The sequence below is a fragment of the Rousettus aegyptiacus genome, unplaced genomic scaffold (assembly GCF_014176215.1).
Source record: "Rousettus aegyptiacus isolate mRouAeg1 unplaced genomic scaffold, mRouAeg1.p scaffold_m13_p_11, whole genome shotgun sequence".
NCBI classification, from domain to species: Eukaryota; Metazoa; Chordata; class Mammalia; order Chiroptera; family Pteropodidae; genus Rousettus; species Rousettus aegyptiacus.
The window spans coordinates 34,693,531-34,714,960 of NW_023416286.1; the positions used below are offsets into that span (position 1 = coordinate 34,693,531).

Below are 21,430 nucleotides of genomic sequence, written 5' to 3' on the forward strand. Positions count from 1 at the left end.
TAGGAAAACTTTTCAGTCTTAAAATATGAAGTCATCAAAATATCATTAAACTATATAGTAGAAAAAGAAAAAAAATGTTCAGAAAATGAAGTATACGATTTTAGTTAAAAATAAATTCACTTTTCATATTCTCATTCTAATTTTATTTCTAAACTAATCACTCTTAGTTTTATTAATTACCTCTGATTTTAATGTTTTATTATAGAATTTCCCTTTGACTTTAAAAACATGGTTTCCTAAGTTTATCAAAAATTTTATCAAAAGAGCTATGAATTATGATAAGGTTCAGAGACTAAAATCTGACAATCTCAATGACAAATATATTATTAAGACTTCAACAGTAATACAGAATTAGGGAAACCTGTAATCTTGTATCATAAAGTTATAGCTGTCACCAAGTTGAAAAGTTTTCTTCAATTAGATAACATACCCTGTGTTCTTGATAGAGATTTTGATTTTTCCCTCTGTTATATAGCGACTTGCTACTAACCTGCAAAGAACACAGGATTAACTAATCCTGTGTCAGATCCCTAATTTTTGTCCTCTGTTACACAGTAATGCATATGATATTCAATAAGTAATAAAGTTTGAAAATTCCAATCTTGAGGAAAACTAAAATATCAACGCAATCTGCTCTTTGAGAGAAAAAAATCATCCCTCATTTGACACTGAAAATACTGTCCCATGAATTCCAAATGACTCTTCCTTGTTTCTCCTGTTGCAAAGGCAAAGGTTACCTCTATTTCTCTCTTTATATCAACTCCATTGGAACTGAGCTATGTGCCAATCTCCACATCTCAGAAGACTATCATTTACTTAAATCCAAATGTATACTTAGCTTTCTACATAAAAGGAGGCTTTGTCAAGCCCAGTGATCTCTGATTCTAGGTCATTTCACAATACTGGGATGATTTTTTCTTAATTGCTTCATAAGGTTAACCTCTGGAATGGTTGTGGCTTATAAGGTACAAGATGCTCATTAAACTGGCTTCCTCAGTAATCCATGAAATGTCTGCAAACTGGCCCCGGTAGCTTGAGTTCATCTTTACCTCAGAACAAAATGGCTTATGGGACCCAAAACAGAAAAGCACAGATAATCCAAAACCCCTTTAGCACCAAAAAAAGATTTAAAAAAAAATGATGCTTTTCTTGTTGCCGAATTCCTATTGTATATTTGTGGCAGAATATTAGAACTACAGTATCTGCACCAAAAACATTCTAAACCGAGAGAGAATGTTTCTGGGATTAAAAGTTAAAATTAAACACCAATCTCTATAAAGGAGGGGTGGGCGCCATAATTTTAGGGATAGTGTAGACACTACTCCTAAAATACATTTTAGGAGGTACAGGAGGGAAACTTTTTTTGAGAAATATCCTTGGGAAATCCCATGAATATTATTTGAAAATATGCTTGCATTGCAGGGCTTCATGATTCATTACCACTCTTTTTTCCATGTGAATGTAAGTGGATATCCACAGCGACAGACCGTAGACTGAGCAATTGCTAAGGGGACTGAGTCACCTGGTAAAAGGCTGCCCAGCCATAATTACTGATGGTGATCAAGCTGACTAGACGTACTTTCCAAGATGAGTTTTGTTTCAAAAATTGTGCTCTTCAGTCAAGAATTTATTAACATTTAGTTGTCCATACTGCCAATATTCTGAACAATTAGTCTTTCACATATCTCGCTATACTAGAGACAACAAAGTTTAAGAGGATTTACACTATTTTAAAATCTTTCAGAGCCTGGGAGAGGTGATGTATGTTTTCTGGAAAGCGTTAAATAGGCAGGATATTTGAATGTTTGATATTAATTTTCAAAGTATTTTCAAAGAATCAGGAATACCAATTTTCTGGTCTAATTGAAAAAAAAATGTAAAACTTTTAAAAATAGACAAATGACTATAACATGTTCCACTCCAGAATGGTAATAAATATTGGAAAATTTTCTAATGTGATCTTATATCTTAAATTTTAGCCTAGCCTCTGCAAACCAAAATCAAAATCTAAGAAAAAGGTTTTAGTGTAATGTTTATCACCTACAAGAAATAAATATCTAATATCTAGTAAGAAACGTTCTTTTTTTTTCTAAAATGTATTGAGAACTGTAAAGAGCAAATGCTCTGTAGTCAGACTGCTTGGACAAAAGTCTCATCTCCACCATTTACTGATTGAGTGAATATGGTCAATAAGGAGAAATATTTGAAAATGTATGACAAACCAGTTCTCCAAGCCACACATTCACCTGAACCAAACTTAATTTATGCCAAATAGATATTACTCAATGTCACAAAGAGTATCATAAATCATATACCTAATAAGAAAACAAGAATTACATGATACTAGAGATGAATTTACAGAAAATGTCTAGTAAAAAACACATATATTTAAATCTCATTATTTGAGATGAGTCATTTTCCAGAGTGATCATTTACTTTGATGAAAAATGTGCTGTATTCTGATCCCAAAACTTAACACTTGGAAAAAAAAGTTGCTAACAAGCCAAGACTCAGAGCATACATGTTAGTTAATGGAGAGACAAGTAAAGCCCTGAACATAGTAAAAGAAGAGTGTTTTAAAATCTCAAGAGAAATGAAAACTGAGTCATAAGGGTTTTTTTCCAGTTTTTGTTTTGTTTTGTAAAATTTACATGGAGCCAAAGTTTTCTGCTTCTAGTGTCTGTGATTTGAAACTTAATTAAGACTAAATGAACATGCCGAGGCCGTGGTTTCCAATAACAATTTTCTTCTTGGAAAGAGTTTGTGGAAATCGGAAGATGAAAACAAACAAAAAAAATGTGTTATTTTTTCATTTCTCAAAATTTGAAAACGACAAAGAAAACAGACTTATTTAAATATCCCAAAGTAGTAATATTATGCATGAAATTAAATTCTATTATAGTCATGCTGAAATACATTTTATCATGTAGTTCACATCCCTCAGGGCTGTCATCTGAGTGATATCATGACACTAAGATGAACAAGATAGAAATTGCATTTATAGTGAGGGTAAATATTATTTTATATCATTGTTTTTTGTTTCTTTGTTCTCAACTATGGAAAACTTGTCTTCGTTATTTTTATTCTTTCCAAAGGGAATTTTACCAATTTTTTCACTGAATAACATAAAACTAACTTAGAGCCATCCAGTCATTATTATTTATTTTTTTAGAAAATGAATCAAAAGTTCTTTGCTTTGATGTAATTATTCTGATATGTAATTGATATACTATTACATCTTTTTCCACAGTCCTTTAGAAAGCAGGCATGTATATAAACAGTTTTCTAAATGCTTGATCACTTTTTCAGTCAGCAACCATATGGATCCAGTAATGACTTATATCATTTCCCAACTCTTTTCTTAGGGTTCCGCATGTCTTTTTAGAGATGATGTATACTAAATATGAGCATGAGGATCTGAAATGTGTATTTCTTTGTCTCTCTCAGTTGCACATATGCTGAATTAAGTTTGGCTCCTTGGAAAACTCTTAGATTCCTCATATGCACATTCCTCAGGTTTTTAACTTAGAAATAGAGAGATGTGTGAGTGATTTATTGTGTTTTTCTTTCTCCTACAGCTGTTGCACCTTAGGGTAGGATGATATCACTCAAAGAAGAGGCATCCCTATAGTAATGTCTAGTTAAGTCTGTAGTCACTGACATATCATAGATACTAATTCTGTCTCTACTCATCACTGTGGCTTTTGTGGAATTAACCAGATGTTCTGCTCTTTGGGGTTGTTCTAGTGATAGTTTTAATAGTTGGTGGTTTCTTACTTTGTGCCTATGTTTATATCTCGGATCCAGGGTGGACCGTCCAATACTACAAGCTCTGCATCTGCTCTTCCATTCTCTGGTTTACAGGTTCTGTGAACTATGTATTTGATTTTATCTCTGAAAAATAGGCTTGTGTTTGTTGGTGCCTAGAACAGTCTGCTTTCTTCTTCAGATCACTCATTTATCTTTCTGTCTTTCCTCCAAAATAATTCTTTTCTGTTTTTAGTTAAAAATGCAATGAATACAGAAATCTATGGCCAACTACCTATTGTCTTTTTGGCGAAAGTGGAAATGTACAAAGAGCATGCAATAAGATCAAATCATGCTATTAACTAAGTACTTCTCTCTCCTTCCCTCCCTCCATCTCCCTCTCTTTCTCCTCTCAGCTTTGTTCCTCTGTTCCACCATCCTCTTCTTTCTTCTTCACTCTCTCCCACCCTCCCTCCCTGTTTTCCTGCTTTCCTTCTTTATTCCTTCAAATATGGAGTTGAGAGAATACATGATGTTATACATGAATGTCCTAGCCTATTCACTTTTATTGTGGAATTTGTAGATAGAGTGATTCCTTTAATTTAGGGAGTTTTTACATTTGAAAATTTTATAATCACCTCCATAAATAATAGCCTTAAATGAAAGCACCTTCCCAGTTTGTTTTATGCTGCATTCAATACAAGTAAGATGTTTTGCACTGCATTTTAATTTGTCAGATCCCAATGATTTTTTAAGTCAGTTAAGTCCTTTATCACTCAATCCTGTTGGAGATAAGCTTTTATTTTCACTTAGTTTAAATACTGTAGTTTCTCTTTTTCTCCCACTTTTACTGATGACGATTCAACTGAAGTCGTATAAAAGTCAATCCAAAGTAAAGGTATTGAAAAATCACCAGTTACAGGAATATTATCTGGAAAATGTCAAGCAAATAATTTTCTTCTCTAAATCTATTTCCATATGTTTTTCATATCTTGCTTTTGTCCTTACATTCATAATTTCTTAGTAATTTTTTTCCTAAAAATAATATATTTATTTATGTTTTAAGTCTCTTTTTTTTTTTTTTACCACACTTTAGGATTCAATATGTAAATGTTCTTTTGAAATGTCAGATTGATACATCTATAAATGGGATGATCAGGAGGCCTTTTCCAGAACGATGACAGAGAGTTTAATTTCTCAGATTTTCATGGTGTCAATGAGAACTTTTCAATTTAAAATCAAATAGAAACTTCAACTTCTGGCTATGATGGAATAGCTCGTTACAAGACAACATTCCCACCAATAGTAATAGTAATGTTGGAAAATAAATACTGTTCCCTCCCAAAAAACAAACCCCCCAAATAAACAAACAAACAAAAACTTATGTATATAAAAGCTTCAGAGATCTAATCGAAGCAGGTAGGAATTAGGGTCTAAAATATCAAGAAATAAGGGAACTGCAGAGAGGTGGCCTCGCATATTGTGAGGTGACTTTCTTCTTGAGTATTTCCTCATCCTCTCAAGCACTTGACAAAGGACAGAAGACAGAGAGCCACTTTTAAAGAGACAAGAAGGCAGCAGAGCTTTCAGCAACTCATAGTTAGAAAGAGACAAATTTTGGCATTGAGAACTGTCTTAGCAGCCAGGGCACGAGGGGATATGATTCATGGAAAAAGAGGCACAGAGAAATGGGCCTGATACTCAGAGGTTTTGCATTTAAGGTATTAATGAATTCTAAGGCTACATAAGACCAAAGAATGAGAAGCCAAAAAGAGTTTTCAGCAGTCACAAGGAGCTGAGAGAAAAACTAAAGTTCAGCTGTAACCAAGAATTTGTTTAGTAAACCCTTCAGGCTCTCATTTGGGATTCCTAGAGGGCAACACACTTGAATAGAAGTGAACCAGAGAGAATAAGTATCATCAAGACTTCAACCCAGCCAAAAGATAACTCAATTCCCAACTAAATTAATGTGATTGGCCCCCCACTATAGCTGCTTACCAGGAAAAAGGCTGAATTCTCTCTGGAGGAAGAAAATATTATATTATCCAGAAACTCTATCACAATATATACAAAATTTCTAACTGATGATCAAAAATATCCAAAAAATATGGAGAAACAGGAGCAAAGAAAAACAGATAATAGAAATAGACACACAAATGATCCAGATATTAGTCACGGACTTTTAAAAGATGATTAATAATTCAAGAAAATAAATAATAAAGTAGAGAGTTTTAACAAAGATATTTATAAAATTCACCAGTGGCATCTATTAAAAAGAATCAGATGGAAATTCTAGGTATAAAAATTATATGACTAGTCTTAAGATTTCAGTAGATGTTAAACAAAAGTTTTAACCAGCAGAAGAAATACTTAGTGATCTAGAAAATCAGTACTAGCCAGACTTATACAAAGATAAAATAATACAATTTTTAAACTTTGATTATTGACACATAGAAAATATTAACATACATATAATTTGATATTCAGAAGGCAAATAAAGAGGGAAAAAGAAAAAGGACAGAAGCAATAGTTAAAGAAAAAAATGGCCAAGGCGAAAGATAATTTTGAGAGTCCTACATATACAAATAAGAATAAATACAATGATATCCACTTTTAGGGAAGTCATAATAAAACTGAAAATAAATTTAAAAACAAGTAGAGAAAAATATCCATATGTTCAAAAGACTAACAATAAGACCTAAAAGAACAAATGACTCAGCAATAAATAAATAAATATGCCAGTCCCTGCACAGTATTAGTCAGATATCATTGAGTACACTTTGAGAAAAAATAAGCGTTGTGATTATTGGTTTGCTAATGCCATGTCAACAAAGACGTTGGGACTAGATCTTACACAACCTTCCATTTAGAGAAATGAAGAAAATAGAAGTATACAAACCAATAAGAAATATAATAAGATAAAGCAAAAACTTATTATCGAAACAAAACGATTGTTTTTTCAAATTGCATTGAAAATTTTCATGAGCCATAAATATTGCAGAAAATTATCTCAATTCTCTTTCAACACTGAATGATACTTGCTCGTGTTGTAATTTTAAAAGACTGTACAGTGAATAATATTTAATAATAAAATAACTGGATCAAGACAGATTTGTAAGAAGAGTAATACTGTGGCTTGCAGTAATAAAAAAATCAATGTTATTTTTGTCTTAAAATAATACATTAAATATTTTATAACATATTAATTTTCTTCATTTCTTTGGAAGTGTGGAACGTATCTAAACTTACCATATCGATCATCGTGAACTCTTTTCATCACTCATTTGGTATGATTTTCTTAAAGACCAGGAATTCTGTACCTATCCTCTGAGCTTGTGATTCTGAAGTTTTTTTGTTTGTTTTAGGAAGAATTTGTGCATTGCAGATCTATCTATTGTAGAGCATAAAAATATACATCGGTATACTTATTTATATCATGACATGACTAATACAATGCTGGATAACTGCAGGATATTACTGGCTAAACTAGTGCCTAAATAAGAATAATAAATTGTGGGTAAAAGGTATAGAGAGAAATGCCAAATATTAGATATTAGTTTTAAAAACAGAGCCATTCATTAGCAAAGACATGTTATAGAAATACAATATGACATCTGCCTTTTAGATATTCATAATGCTCATTATCATACAAAAACTGGGAGAAGCATTATAACGTCTCTGACTTCTGTTTTCCTGTGTTTAACCTAGTGTTTTCCTATTTAAATAGCTCCCGGAATTCTTTTTTCATGAAAGACCTCTTAACGGTCTTTAAAATTAACACAGGATAGAACACCTTAATGAAGAACTAAGTAGTCTATAAGATCAGCTGCCTTTTAAGCTTCAAATGGCCATGAGGAATGATTTCATATCAAGTAAAAATAATGTAACAAATCATGAGGACCAAGGTGTCTAACAGACAAATTCAAGACATCGTAATTTTATAACACTTTTATATATAATTTTTTTTGTTTGTGGTTTTAAAAAATACTGAAAGGACTGAGGCTAATGAGTAAAGAGGAAAGCAAAGCAGATCTCTGTATTCCTAGCATTTTCCTCATATTCTCCTTTCATTTTAACTCAAATTGGGTAATAGAACAAAATGGAAATGAAGGAAATATATACAGAATATCATGTTTCTGCTGGCTTTCAAATCAGACACATTTGCTCATTTGGGGGTTTAAAATACATTGAAGATGAAAGAATTTTTTCGTGATGATAGTTCAGTAGAATTTGCCCAGGATGTATTTTGGGTTTGAACTGTTTGACGGTTAATATCACATATCGTTAACTAGAATCTACTTTCCAAGGAAGTGTGAATTAAACAGTGTCTTTGAAGAATATTTCTAAGCATATATGTAGATAGGAAATAAGGGTAAAAGCAGTTGATCAGAAAATGATAAGCAGTAAAGCAAAAGAAATTACTACTGAAAAGAGAATGTTACTGCTGTTTTTGTTTTTTTTAAATTGACTTCCTTCCACGAGTTGCAGTATTCCTTTGGACTACTTTTAATCGAAAGTCCCATCCATGAACCTTATTCTCTAATTGAACTTTTTTTTTTTTAGAGATGGCATTTGAGCACAGAGAGACATGAAAAAGTGAGGAGGCCAGCCTTTGAAGATCTATTATGGCCTATTTTGAAATTTCCCTATATTAATGGAATGAGAACTAGATACTTCATCTCAGAAAAATTGAGGAGGGTTCCTATAATTTTTTACTGAAATTTTGAAAATGTAAAAGCAATATCACTCTTTAAAGATATTACATTGAGATGCATAGCTATTCAACAAAAGCTGAGATTTTTATAGGTAAACTACATATCTATTTATATTTACTAACATGTGTTTAAATAATAATAATAAACAAATCAATTTGTATCAGTAGCATTTGTAAAACTTGACAATACCAAGGAAGCCTCCAAAAGTTATTAAACGACTCTTAATGGCCATAGGATTTAACTATTTTTTTCTCACGATGGATTCCATGGAACCCTATTTCTGCAAGATAAATGCAAATAAAATAGGTTTCTATGATCAAAAAAGAGCTAGAACATTTTGAATTCTTGAAAATTTATAATGTTCTGAAAATCCTGCAGTGAAGAAACTAGTATTTTCTAAAGTTATTTGACCAAAGACTTTTTCTATTCAAATGCCTGTTATTATTTCACAGATCCAGTGTTCAGTGGAATATACTTCAAGGAACACTGAACTTTTTTTATAGTTGTTTCATCCTCTTGCTAGGAAAGATATTCTTAGAGTAGATTAAAAAATTATTTCTACCAGGTGATTGTGCTTAGAGCTATTATAATCTGTCTCATCAAAGATAAATTGTGAAGGAGAAGACATTCTTTCCTATATTAATCAGATTTAGGAAAGAAAGAGGCACCAAGGGATGTTCTGGCAGCTGGTTAGTTGTACTCAGAAGGTGATGTAACATTTCTTTCTGTAAAATCAACAAACAACAAGCTGGTCTTTTGATGTCAGATCTGCTACAAATCTCCAAAGCACTGGAGAAAAAGAGCTAGTTTGGGATTTATCTTTCAAAAGATTTTGACTCAAAAAGAGCATACAAAGTATATGCTTCCATTAGAATTGGAGAGAATACCAAGATTGGTCCAGACACTAATTTGAGTTTGCTAATTTACACTTATATACATTATTAATTTGGAATATCTTAATAATAAATGTTATATCAGTAAAATAAAGTGCTGTGCCTAAACCTATATGTATAGAAGAATTTGACTTACACAGCAAGGATCAGCAAACTATTGCCTGAAGGCTAAATCTGACCTGCCATATTGTATATGGCTGCTTTAGCACTATAACAGCAGAGTTGAGTAATTGTGACAGAGCTCATACATGCCAAAGGTTAATATTACTCTTTGGTCCTTAATAGAAAAGTTTGCTAACCCCTGGGTCAGCAAAGGGCGTTGTTGCGTGTACTGATATTTCAACAGGTCAGGGTCAGTGGATGGAGAGTAATCATGCAACGGATGTGGCTATTTAGGACAGGGCACATCTCTGTAAAGGCATTTGAGCATAAAGAGACCTGAAAAGGTGGGAAAGCCAGCCTGCGAAAATCTGTAGAAGAGTTTTCTTGGCAGAGGCACTGGACTTGGCTTGTTTCAAAAACATCTGGAAATCCAGTGGGAGGGGAGTGATGTGAGAAGCACATGAATGGTAGGAGATGTGGTTGTAGAGATAGGCCAGAGCACAACATCCTGACCACAGGAAATTTGGATTTCGAGTGATAGGAAGCCTTTGGATTGTTTTGAGTTAAGAACATAACATGAACTGACTTGTTTTGTTGAAAAGTGACTCCAGAGAGATAACTAAGAATGAATTAGGGCAATTTCATATTTAACAAAAAACAACAAAACACTATTATGTTTATTCTACCATCAGATTACAAAGATATTATTGATTAAACACCTGTCACCAGTAAAGGCCATACAATAAAACAGTGTTTTCAATTCTGACGGCACATTAAAATCTCAAGAGCAGTTTTTTAAAATATCAGTTGGATTTGAGTATCAGTGTTTTGCTTCTTGCTTCTTTATAGCTTTTCAGATCTTCTTAATGTGCAGCCAAGATTGAGAACTACTGCTTTAGAGAAGAATATTGAAGATGAAAACTATGTCTTCCTAGGGACTTTCTATGAATCTCAAAATTATTCAATGTCCTGAACAGTTTTAAAATCAGATTGGGGACTCATTTGTCTGAAGCAGGAAAAATTGCTTAGGAGCTGTGTCAGTATCAAATGGCCTCTAGAAATTCCAGGCAGCATCCTAATCCTGTTATTTGAATCAATTTGTACTATATTTATGACCCAATGGTAGGGAATTTCATAGGTTTGGAGTTTTAAAAACAGTCATCGGTACCCAGACCATCCTCTAAAAGCTTTAGAGACCCCTGAAGATCTGCCTACGCAGTGGTCCCTAAGAGCTAGTTACCGGAGTAATACAACAATATTATTTGCTATATTTAAGCATGTGGACCTTCTAAGCCTCAGGCATAGCCATTACATGAAGTCATGTGTGCTGATGTGATTTGTTGAAATAAATAAATATAGAATTAATTATTAGGAAAGAAATCTTATTACTTAATATGAAAATGATTCACTTGGCCTAGATCATGTATAAGATGGAATTCTGTGTTTTGACTGTAAGAATACAAAAGATATATTTCATCTTTCAAAAGATACTCAATTGACTAAAATATTCACCAACATGTCCTGGAAATATAAGAAATCAACATAGACCTAAAATAAAGTCAGCAGCATTTCTAATGAAAATCAAGCAACAGGCCTAGGATATGCCATCCTTCTTCTCCTTTCCCTGTTAGGCTTTATCTTGGTTAATGTTTTCATTCAAAGGAAAACAGTCTGTTTGCTATAGCATTCAAGTCTAATCTTCCCAACTTAAGAAACAGTAGGAATGGCATAGAAGAGAGAAAGAGGGCAAAAAGAGTGAAAGATATATAAATTTCAAAGACAAAGTCATTCAGTGGGCCATCAGAGATTTTGGAAAATATTTGAGTGATGACTAAAACTATTTTAATGTTTTAGAGTGCATGCCTTGAAATAATCAACTCAAAAACTTTGCGACTGTAAATTAAAATCTATTCTTGCAAAGTTTTCATTTTAATGTATATTTTTAGAAATGTAGATTTTTGTAAAATATATAAGAAATCCTCATTCTCCTTTTGCACAACAGCTGGATCACATAATCCTCGTTTTCCCCAAAGGAAGTTTCTCTTTCAAGCCTCGAATCTGTGAGGACCCAGTGACTAAATATATTCTCATATTCCTAGTAGTATGTAATTTAAAAACATATTCTATGCATATGGGCAATGTATCAAATAAATAACTCATTATAACAACAAGCGTCTTTTACATGGCACTAAATCTTACAAAATAGAGTAACGGAGCAGAGCTCTGGGAAAATACAATTTCCTCCTTAGCTTGTCTGTTTTCCACATTGTCCTGTTGCTGTCTGTTTAAAGTTGCTTTATAAAGGTTTTTAGTCACTTATAAAGGAAAGTTTAAATTTGTAAAGCCACAATTGTCCAGACAATTATATGTTTTTTAAAAAAATTAAGAATCTATTTTTATTAGAAGTCTGGAAAAGTGAAAATAATGAAGATTGTGAAGGGTAAGTCTTTTTGGGATACTAACAGTTTCTCATTTCAAGGATGATTTTTGATAAGTAATTGCATACTGGGGAGTAAATTTCACATAATGTTATTTTCAAGAAAAGAACACAACCTGCTAAACTAATATAACAAGGCAAAATCAGGAGTAGAAGTAGTATATTTCCCCAATTTATCTTTACAGAGTATAGCATGTTCCCTATATACATTTGGACGATATGGAAGAAAAAAAGAATGAGAAGCGCAATACCTGGATTCTGGTATCTGCTTCCCCTGAATGAGTTTGGGGAAGGTCATTATCATCTCTGTAGTCATAAATGTCCTCATTTATAAATGAGAAAGTTGTATTAAAGCTCTAAAATTCCCTATCCATATCTTATTTTTGATAAACTACATTTGTACTCCTTTGGTGGGTTGTCAGAAAATGTGTTTAGTTTCCTGGGGCTGCATAACAACGTGTCACAAACCATATGGCTTAAAGCAAAAGAAATTAATTTTCTTACAGTTCTGGAGGCTAGAAGTCTAAACTCAAGGTGTCAGGAGGACCACACTCCTTCTGAAGCCTCTAAGGATGAATCTCTCGTCTCTCCTAGCTTCTGGTGGTTGTCAGCAACCCCTGGTGTTCCTTTTCTTAAAGATGCATCATTTCAATTTCTGCCTCTGTCATCATGTGGTCTTCTCTCTTCTGTGTCTGTGTCCTTATTTCCCATGGACCAGTAATTGGATTCAGGCCCACCCTAATCCAGTATGACCTCATTTTAACTAGAAGACATTCGTAAAGACCCTACTTCCAAATAAAGTCACATTCATAGGAATTAAGACTTGAACATATCTTTTGGGGAACACGATTCAACCCACCACAACACTATATTAAAACTTCGGCTACCAAAGATTATATTTCAGTGTGAAATAATCAGAATATTTATTCACTGATTTATATTTCATGCCTGTTTGTTTATATGTCCAATAAAACAGCCTAGAAATTCAAGTACGAATTTAAGAAATGGATTTTTTTTTTGAGAGAAGGCAAAGAAAAAGCTCACCTTATTTTTTTTTAAACAAACCACTCCAGCTCACTATTACACACCTTGACAATTTATCGCATGTTGCTTTATATTTTTTTGTTAAATGCTTAAGTAATTATATCTTACATTTCCAAGTCTTAAAAGGTATATTTTTATCCCCCTCCCCCAAGTCTAGTCTGGTGTTTTACATTCTACTGAGTCATCAATAATGACTCAATTAATAGACTATCATGCCAATAAGAGAATTCAATTTCATCCTGCCAGCACTCGCCCAAAGCCTTCAGCCATGTTATCCTCTGTCTCTCATTTTTCCTTAAGCCCATACGCACGTGCACATACATGTATGCATGCGCACACACACATTCTCAATACATTCTGATTATTTACTCCCATGCTTGCACATCTTTACAGTTACCCACAAAATGCAAATAAATTTCTGGATTGAGAAGGGGAAACTAAAGTTACTGATTTCCTATATATGTGTTTAAATTCTAGAGGAGTGACATCTTGGATTATGGAAGTCTTTTGTAAAAGCAATGGCTTAGAAGTCATTATTCTATCTCAACTCTGCAGCCAGCTAGTTATGAAGGCATTCTCTGAAATTTCACCTTCATTTTGTAAAACTACAAAGTTAAATTAGAGTTTATCATCAAAGCCATTATTTTATAAGAACATCCCCTTTTCTTTCTCCTTCCTCTGAATACAGAGTTATTAGATAAATCCTTGTCATTATTTTGTATTTGTTCCTAGAAAGACGTTTTTTTAGATCTATCAATCTATCTATCTATCTATCTATCTATTTATTTATTTATTTATTTATTTATTTATTTATTTATTTATATTATGGTGACATTTATTAATGAAATCCAGTAAGTTTCAAGTGTACAGTTCAATAGTAAGGCATATTGATGCATATATACGTATATATACATGTGTATATATACGTATATATGTATATATATGTATATGTGTGTGTGTATATTTCATTGTGTATTCACTGTCCATAGATAGATTTCTTACTGTCACCACATCTTTGACACTTTTTAACTCTTCTACGTCCTCCATCCCTCCCTCCCCTCTGGTAACCACTAGCCTATAGCCCATGTCCATGAGCTTCCGTTTGTCCTGTTTATTTATTGTATCATGTGATGTTCTACTTTTCCAGTCTGGCTTATTTTACTTAGCATGATTATCTTGAAGCCCATCCATGTTATCGCAAATGGCAGTATTTCATCTCTTCTTATGGCTGATTAATATTCCATTGTATATATGTACCACAGCTTCTTTAGCCAATCATCTATCATAGGACACTTTGGTTGCTTCCATTTCCTGGCCACTGTAAATAATGCTGCTGTGAACATCAGTGTGCAAATATCTTTTCAGATATGGGTTTTCAAGTCTTTGGGGTAAATACCCAATAGAAGAATTGCTGGATCATATGGTAGATCAATTCTTAGTTTTTTGAGGAAACTTCATATTGTTTTTCATAGTGGCTGTACCAATTTGCAGTCCCACCAACAGTGTATGAAGGTTCCTTTTTTTCCATATCCTCTGCAACATTTGTTATTACTTGTCCTGTTGATAATAGCTATGCTAACAAATGTGAGATGGTATCTCACAGAGCACGACTTATAAACTTTATAAAACCAAAATACCCTGACATCATACATAATTAAAGAGAACAGCCTGCATATAATTTCACAATTTAATTTCAGTCTGTCATTTTTATATTTAAAACAAAAATCAGTTAATTGCAATTTTGAGGGAAGAAAACTTGAGAACTGCAACTTATAATTGGATTTATCATTAAATATTTGACAATTACAATAATACCTCCCTTATCTACAGTTTCAATTTCCATGGTTTCAGTTACCTGTGGTCAACCACAGTCTGAAATTATGTGGAAAAATCCTAGAAATAAACAGTTCGTAAGCTTTAAATTGTGCCCCATCCTGAGCACTGTGATGAAATCTCGTGCCTTTTTGCTCCTCTCACTCAGGACGCACTCATGTCTGTAGACACTCTCTGCTCATTTTTTGCTGAGCATCATTCTCTGTTATCAGATTGACTGTTGTGGTATTATAGTGCTTGTGTTCAATTTCCCCTTACTTTACTTAATAATGGCCACAAAGCACAAGAGTAGTGATGCTGGCACTTGGATGTGCCAAAGAGAAGCCATAAAGTGCTGCCTTTAAGTGAAAAGGTGAGTGCAGCGCAATAAGATATTTTGAGAGAGAAAGAGACCACATTCATATAACTGTTATTATAGTTTATTGTTATAATTGTTCTATTTTTAGTTGTTGTTAATCTCTTAGTGTACCTAATTTATAAATTAAACTTTATCATAGGTATATGGGAAAAACCAGAGTATACATAGGGGTTCAGTACTCTTTGGAGTCCCAGGTATCCACTGAGGGTCTTGGAACATACCCCGCATAGATAAGGGAGACTACTATAACCAGAAAAGCATCCTTGGTTGTAACTCTTCACACATGGGGTCAGGCATTTGTGGTTGGTTTGTGTAAGAGCGACTTAATCCGTGCTTTCTCTTAACTCGCAGCTACCTTAATAGACATTTCTTTTGTGGAAAAAGGACACACCCTACTCCCTAGAGTGGCAATTCCAAGGCATTCTATTACCACATTCAAGTCTTACTGAGCACCCTTGCCTCAGAACACTCTCACACACTTTCAGCAGTGAAACTTGCCTTTAAAAAAAAAAAGAGTCATGGTCAAATAATTCCTTCAACCTCCTCTACAAATGTGCATGTCTTTTCATAAATTCTTTCTTTCAGCCTTAATAGACTAGGACTTCTTCCTCCCTCTCATAGCCGACACCTTCACCTGTGCTCTGGAACCCATCTCTTCTACTTCTTCGGTAACTTGGTTGCATCGGTTTTCCTAAATTTCTATGCTATCAACAATTTTTCCCTCTAAATTGGCTTTTTCTCTTCAATTTACAAATTAAATGTAGTCTTCCTTATCTTTGAAAAAGAAAAAGGGAAAAAGGAGACAGGGCAAGGTGGGGGCAGGGCAAGGAAAAGAAAGGAAACTGCACCACTTGTATATACTATACAGCAGGTGTATTGAACTCGTTTTTTGTTTTTGTTTTTTTTTTTCTCCTCAGCCCAGTTTTTTGTAAGGCCAGTCTGATCTGGTACACATTAAAGGGGGCCAATGGTCCGGCATCTCTGAAAAGCACTGCAGTGCTTCCGATACATAATTCCTTAGAAATCATTGTGACACATGTATTTTATTTTATTATTTGATTTATGTGTCATGATGTGTTTGTTTGTTTTATTATAGACCACTAAATTTCCCCTAATAATTAAAGTCAGAGTCTTTAGAGTCATAAAAGACTTGGAGATCATCGAATCCAGTGTCTCGCAAACTATTCTGTGCGACTCAAGGATCAGGCAGAGGTTCTACAGAGAGAACAGATGGGCAAAAGGAACGTCTCTGCCTCCCCTCAGCCCACCATATGCCCTGCAGCCCTCCCACAGGCTACTTTGACCTCTTTCACGTATTGGGTTACTGTGTAATGTATTCTTTAAATAAATGGTTCTATGTCATCAAGAAATTTGAAAACCACGAATTAATCCGATGTTCATATCTCAACGATGAGATAACTACGTCCTCAGAGAAGTTTTCTTTACTGCCCACAAGAATGAAACTAGAAAATGCAAGAGCCTAGAGAAGCATAAAACAAGAAAAAAAGATTAAATTTACATAAAATAATATGTCCCCTGTTCTCAAAGAACCTAAAGTGTAACTGTGAGACAAGAATGTTGGAAATGGAATAAGAAACAAATAATACTAGTGAAAGTTGTATGTTCTGTAGTATATGCTTTAAGGTGATTAGAAGAAGCTTTAAGAAGAAAGCAGATCTTGAGCTGGCTTGAATTTGAGTAAGAATTATAAAGAAAGGAAATACATGGATCTTACATGAACCTGAAACTTAGTTAGCATGGAATGTGAATAAGCTGAGGGAAAACCTAGACCAAATGGGCCTGGGAGTTCTGGATTGTGGAAAAAGAGAAACGGGTTTGGATTGATGGTTTAGGATCATGGTATTAAGTACCTTTTGAAGAACAGTATGAGTAGTTTTCTCCTAACCTATTTCCTAATTTCTTAAACTTCCTAATTCTCCTTTGACTCTACTCAGAAACTTTGTACTAAAAGACTGTTAAATAAACAGAGTTACCAGGCAGAATGTTCATTGACCTTCGGAAATGGCATATATTGGGGAAAATACAGGCAGATGTAGCAACAGGCATTCAGTTCAACCACTGCTCATCACATTCAAGTATGATGCACTGTGATCCAGCTGGAACAGACATTAGATTCTGAGAAAGATAGAACTTGACCCAAATGACCACATGACACTGCAGAACTTTGGCCTACAAATCTGTTCTATCATTCCAGCATACCTTGCTCAGGGAGCATCAATCTTTTCCAGAGAATTATAATGGAGCAGGGGTTCATGATGACCCAGTGGTTCCAGGCCTGTTCATCTTGTCTGCATACCACTACACTGAAACTCAAAGGAACTTCCTGAAGTTCAACATCATCAGTACCACCTTGGAGTTTATTAGAAATTTAGAAGTTTAGGTCCCAACCCAGACATAATAAATCAGAATCTGCATTATAACAAAATCTCTGGTTATTTGTATGTCTATTAAAGTTTGAAAAGCATTGCTTTATTAAAATTGACTTACTTTAGCACTCAGCTATGTCCAATATCCAGAGAGCTTGTTGGGGGTCATTTCCACTTGGAAAGTCACCTAGTAGAAAATCCGCCTTGGACAACTTAATTCTTACCTCTCAGAGATATAACAGATGGAGAGAGAGTATACTACAATCTCCTGGGATGTATTTTCCTTCTGAACTCAAGTCACTGTGGAGTAGTTGGGTCAGCATTCCTCAAATTAGTGTTCTATGAAAAACAAACAGGAGATAAAAGGGTTTTGTGCTCAGATATGTATAACAACTGTTTAGTTAAATAAAGCTATTTAATTGTATTTCCTTCAGGAGTTCTCAGAGCTTTCAATATGTAAATAGACATTACAATGCTTTAGTAAAGAATTATGAAAAGTAGAAATCATAAAAAATAGAATTTCACAAATGTATTCGATTATTTGTTTTTCTTAAATCATGCCTATTAACACCTCAAATGAAAAATCTCTACTAAAATTCTCAAATATCAATTTGGAGAGCATTAAGGTAGGCCCACATGTGTGCTTGAATCAAATTTATGATCAAAGTAGTACACACAACATCTCTTGCCAATGACACATTTTCTCATCCTATGATTTCTGTGGACCGAATGAATGCATTTGTATCTGCCATCCCTCTGTTCTCTTTTGACACTTTTCTCTTTACACCAGCACACACTCTGACAAAAACCTAGAAACGGCTGAGAGTAGAAGACTGACAAGGAAAACTAAATGCATTTCCTTCCTGAGTCCTAAATTTTAATCATATTGGCTTATTCCCAAAAGTCATTTGCATAGAGGTTTTTGTTTCTCTGTAATCAAACTGGGAACTCTGCTACTGGATTTCTGGCCAGCTGGTCAAACAGTCTGTATATCAAGTGGTCACCATGTGCTTAACATTTATTAGGTGCTATGAAATGGGCCAAAGAATAAGAAGACATTATTCCTGTATCCCAGAGCTTTAGCCTAATAAAGAATTAAGAATTTCTTTGTAGCAAGGACAGAAATTATAAAAGGATTAAGAGAAAAGCATACAATTTCAAGTTAATAGATTTATTACTGACCCCAATTTTTTTAAAAAAAAATAAGAGACAAAAATGGCTATAAGAGAGTAAGGAGTTTATGAGTGCATTGGGAAAGAGTTAATTGATTCTGAGGAAAAAAGGAATAAGAAAGAAGTGAGCCAATAGAAAGGATGACTAATAAATTATGACCTGGAGAGTGAATAGGGTATTTCCACGTGGAGTAGGAAAAGAAGTGAATTCTGAGCTGAAGAGTAGCATAGATATCAAGCTGAAAGAGACAGAAACAGATGGAGTACAATTTATTTAACATTTACATATGCTAAGAAAATCAAATTCTATATAATTAAGAACAACTGATGTGAAATTGTATTTCACTCACTGGAACAGTGATGCAAGTTTGAAGGAAGGAGAAATGAGTGGAGACCGGAGTGATCCTTGAGAGAGAAGCCTGCTGTCCTTGTGTAGGAAGCCGTGAAAATGGAACAGAAGAATCCAGCATCAGTTCAGGGGTCTAAGGGCTAGAAGTTGACAAAGAATCGTGGGAAAAGCTTGAAGGGAAGGAGCAATGCATTGATAGCTGGTCAAAGTTTGAGGAAAACAGCTGAAATCCTGGGACTTTACCTGTTAATGTTGGGGCGGGGGTGTGATTTGAACCCAGTAGACAAGGAGAGAAGCTGAGAGCCACTCATTGCTTTTGCACAATCATAAAAGAACAGTGCAAGGAGTGTGGAATCAAAGCAAATACCAAGAAGTCCCAACAAGATTAACATTTGGGCCATATCTGCATCAGACAAAAGTCAGGGGAATTAATACTTAGAAGTGGCAGGTTGTAGGCTAAAACAAAAGCCATGATATGACAAAAAACATTTCAATGAGGCCACATTGTAACTGCAGGCAGACTTGATCCTGGGATGAGAGGCAAATGTAGGAAATTTTTATTTTATTTATTTTTTTATTTAGGCGAGGCAACCCTCCAGGTGGTCTCCCATCCAAGTACTAACCAGGCCCGACCCTGCTTAGCTTCCAAGATCAGATAGGATCAGGCTCGTTCAGGTTAGCATGGACATAGATAGAAATTTTTAAAGAGAAGGACAAATATATACAAATTAGGCAGTGACATATAAATACAGGAATCCTTCTGAGATATGGAGTACATAGAAAAACAGTGGGACACGGATCTGGGAGGAGAACAACTGATTTCTAGATCTACCTTGTCTTTCTAAGAAGCCTTTGCTATGCCTCAGCTGTTTAGTTTAAGGAGGAAGGTACTTCAAATGGTCTCAAGTCCTCCTTCGAGCTTTAAACTCTGTGATCCTCACAACAAAGATGGCACAGTGAAAATCAGTCAAAGAGAATAAGATTGAGGTTTATTTAAATATAGGGTGCCAGAAGACTTTTATCTGAGATTTTAAAAGAATATTATTACAATATAGAAGTATTAGATAACTAAAAAATATTGGTATCACCACTGCAATTGTTACTAATACTACTAATAAAAAACCTTTGCATCTATATAGCAATATGTAATTTAGTTAATGCTATCGAGACTCAGAAAATAAGGGAAAAATTGTTGAGTGTCTACTGCTTGACAGCTTTGTGTTAAATATTTATATACATGACAGCTTAATTTATTTAAAAATTGACTGTTATTTAACAATTACTTGGAATATTAAGCATGAACAGCTACTCAATTTGCATACAATCAAATTCGCCTATTCAAAAAGAGGAGGAGAAATGGTTTTACATGGGTTTGTTTTCTGGGGTGGGTGTTTTTGCTTTATATGCATTAAACGATAACCAGTTTGACCATGGTAATGTGACATATTTTTGCTACAAAACAGTATAATAATAATATTGTCCTAACACCTCAAAAACTTCAGCAAAATGCAAGTCTCATTCACCAGGAGGCTTTGTGTAACACCCCAGATCTCCTTCTGTGGATACCCAGCGCCTCCTCCTCCCAGGGATTTCATTAGATAAGAGAGCGATTAAGATAGCAAACCTCTTTCTCACTCTACATTAATCTAAAAATGCCAGACTATTAGTGTTGCTGGTCTCTTTCCCAGTGCTGTTTGTTTGTTTTCTGAGTTTTCCTCTTTGACTGAATAAAAATATTCAGTTCTGTGAACTCCAAGAGCAAAATGTGCCATTCTCTTAACCCACCACATGGCTCCATCAACATTGATTTGAAACAAACTCTCTAGGGCTGTCTGTGTTCCTGGCAATGTTTCAATACTAACATGTGGTTAATTTTCTAGAGGATTTTTCTTCCCCTTCCTGTGCTCAAGAGGAGCCATGGAGTTTGTGGGAAACAGCAGCTTGATTCGCACATCTGTGGCATTTGCTTGTTTCCCTTAGAGATAATGACCCTTTCTTCCTAACCCTTCTACTTTAACTGCACATTGTGTTCTAGGGACTCAGAAAGGGAAGCATATCCTAAATGCTTAGAGGGCTTTTAAAACAATATTCCTAGAGATATGGCATAGGAGAAAATTCATGCAATTCTCACTACTCATTCCTTCACAAAATTTAGTAATTAATGCATATATCATGTTTATATTCACTACAAATTAGTGCATTGTGTTAGTAAATTCAGAGATTGTTATAAATACTTGCTCAAAGCAGTTCAATATTATTAAGTAACTAATTCTGACAAACAGCACAAGAAATATCTTAAGACAAATAATAGAGTTTTTTTTTTTTCATTCAACCATTACTCTTTTTTTCTTCTAGGTAGGACAATGAGTTGTTATGTTCTAACTTCCCAAGTT

The 21,430-nt window shown here is 34.2% G+C and overlaps 1 protein-coding gene and 1 long non-coding RNA gene across 4 annotated transcripts in view; one reads left to right on the plus strand and one right to left on the minus strand.

Annotated features, from left to right (window-relative positions):
* Nucleotides 1-21,430, plus strand: part of DLC1 (DLC1 Rho GTPase activating protein) — a 351,657-nt gene that overhangs the window by 56,497 nt on the left and 273,730 nt on the right. The gene's annotated exons all lie outside the window — the stretch shown is intronic.
* The window catches only part of LOC107504131, a 124,552-nt gene continuing 120,415 nt past the window's right edge, over nucleotides 17,294-21,430 (minus strand). Inside the window, exon 4 of the long non-coding RNA XR_004953350.1 lies at nucleotides 17,294-17,855. This is a non-coding gene — a long non-coding RNA (uncharacterized LOC107504131). The remainder of the gene's footprint in view (nucleotides 17,856-21,430) is intronic.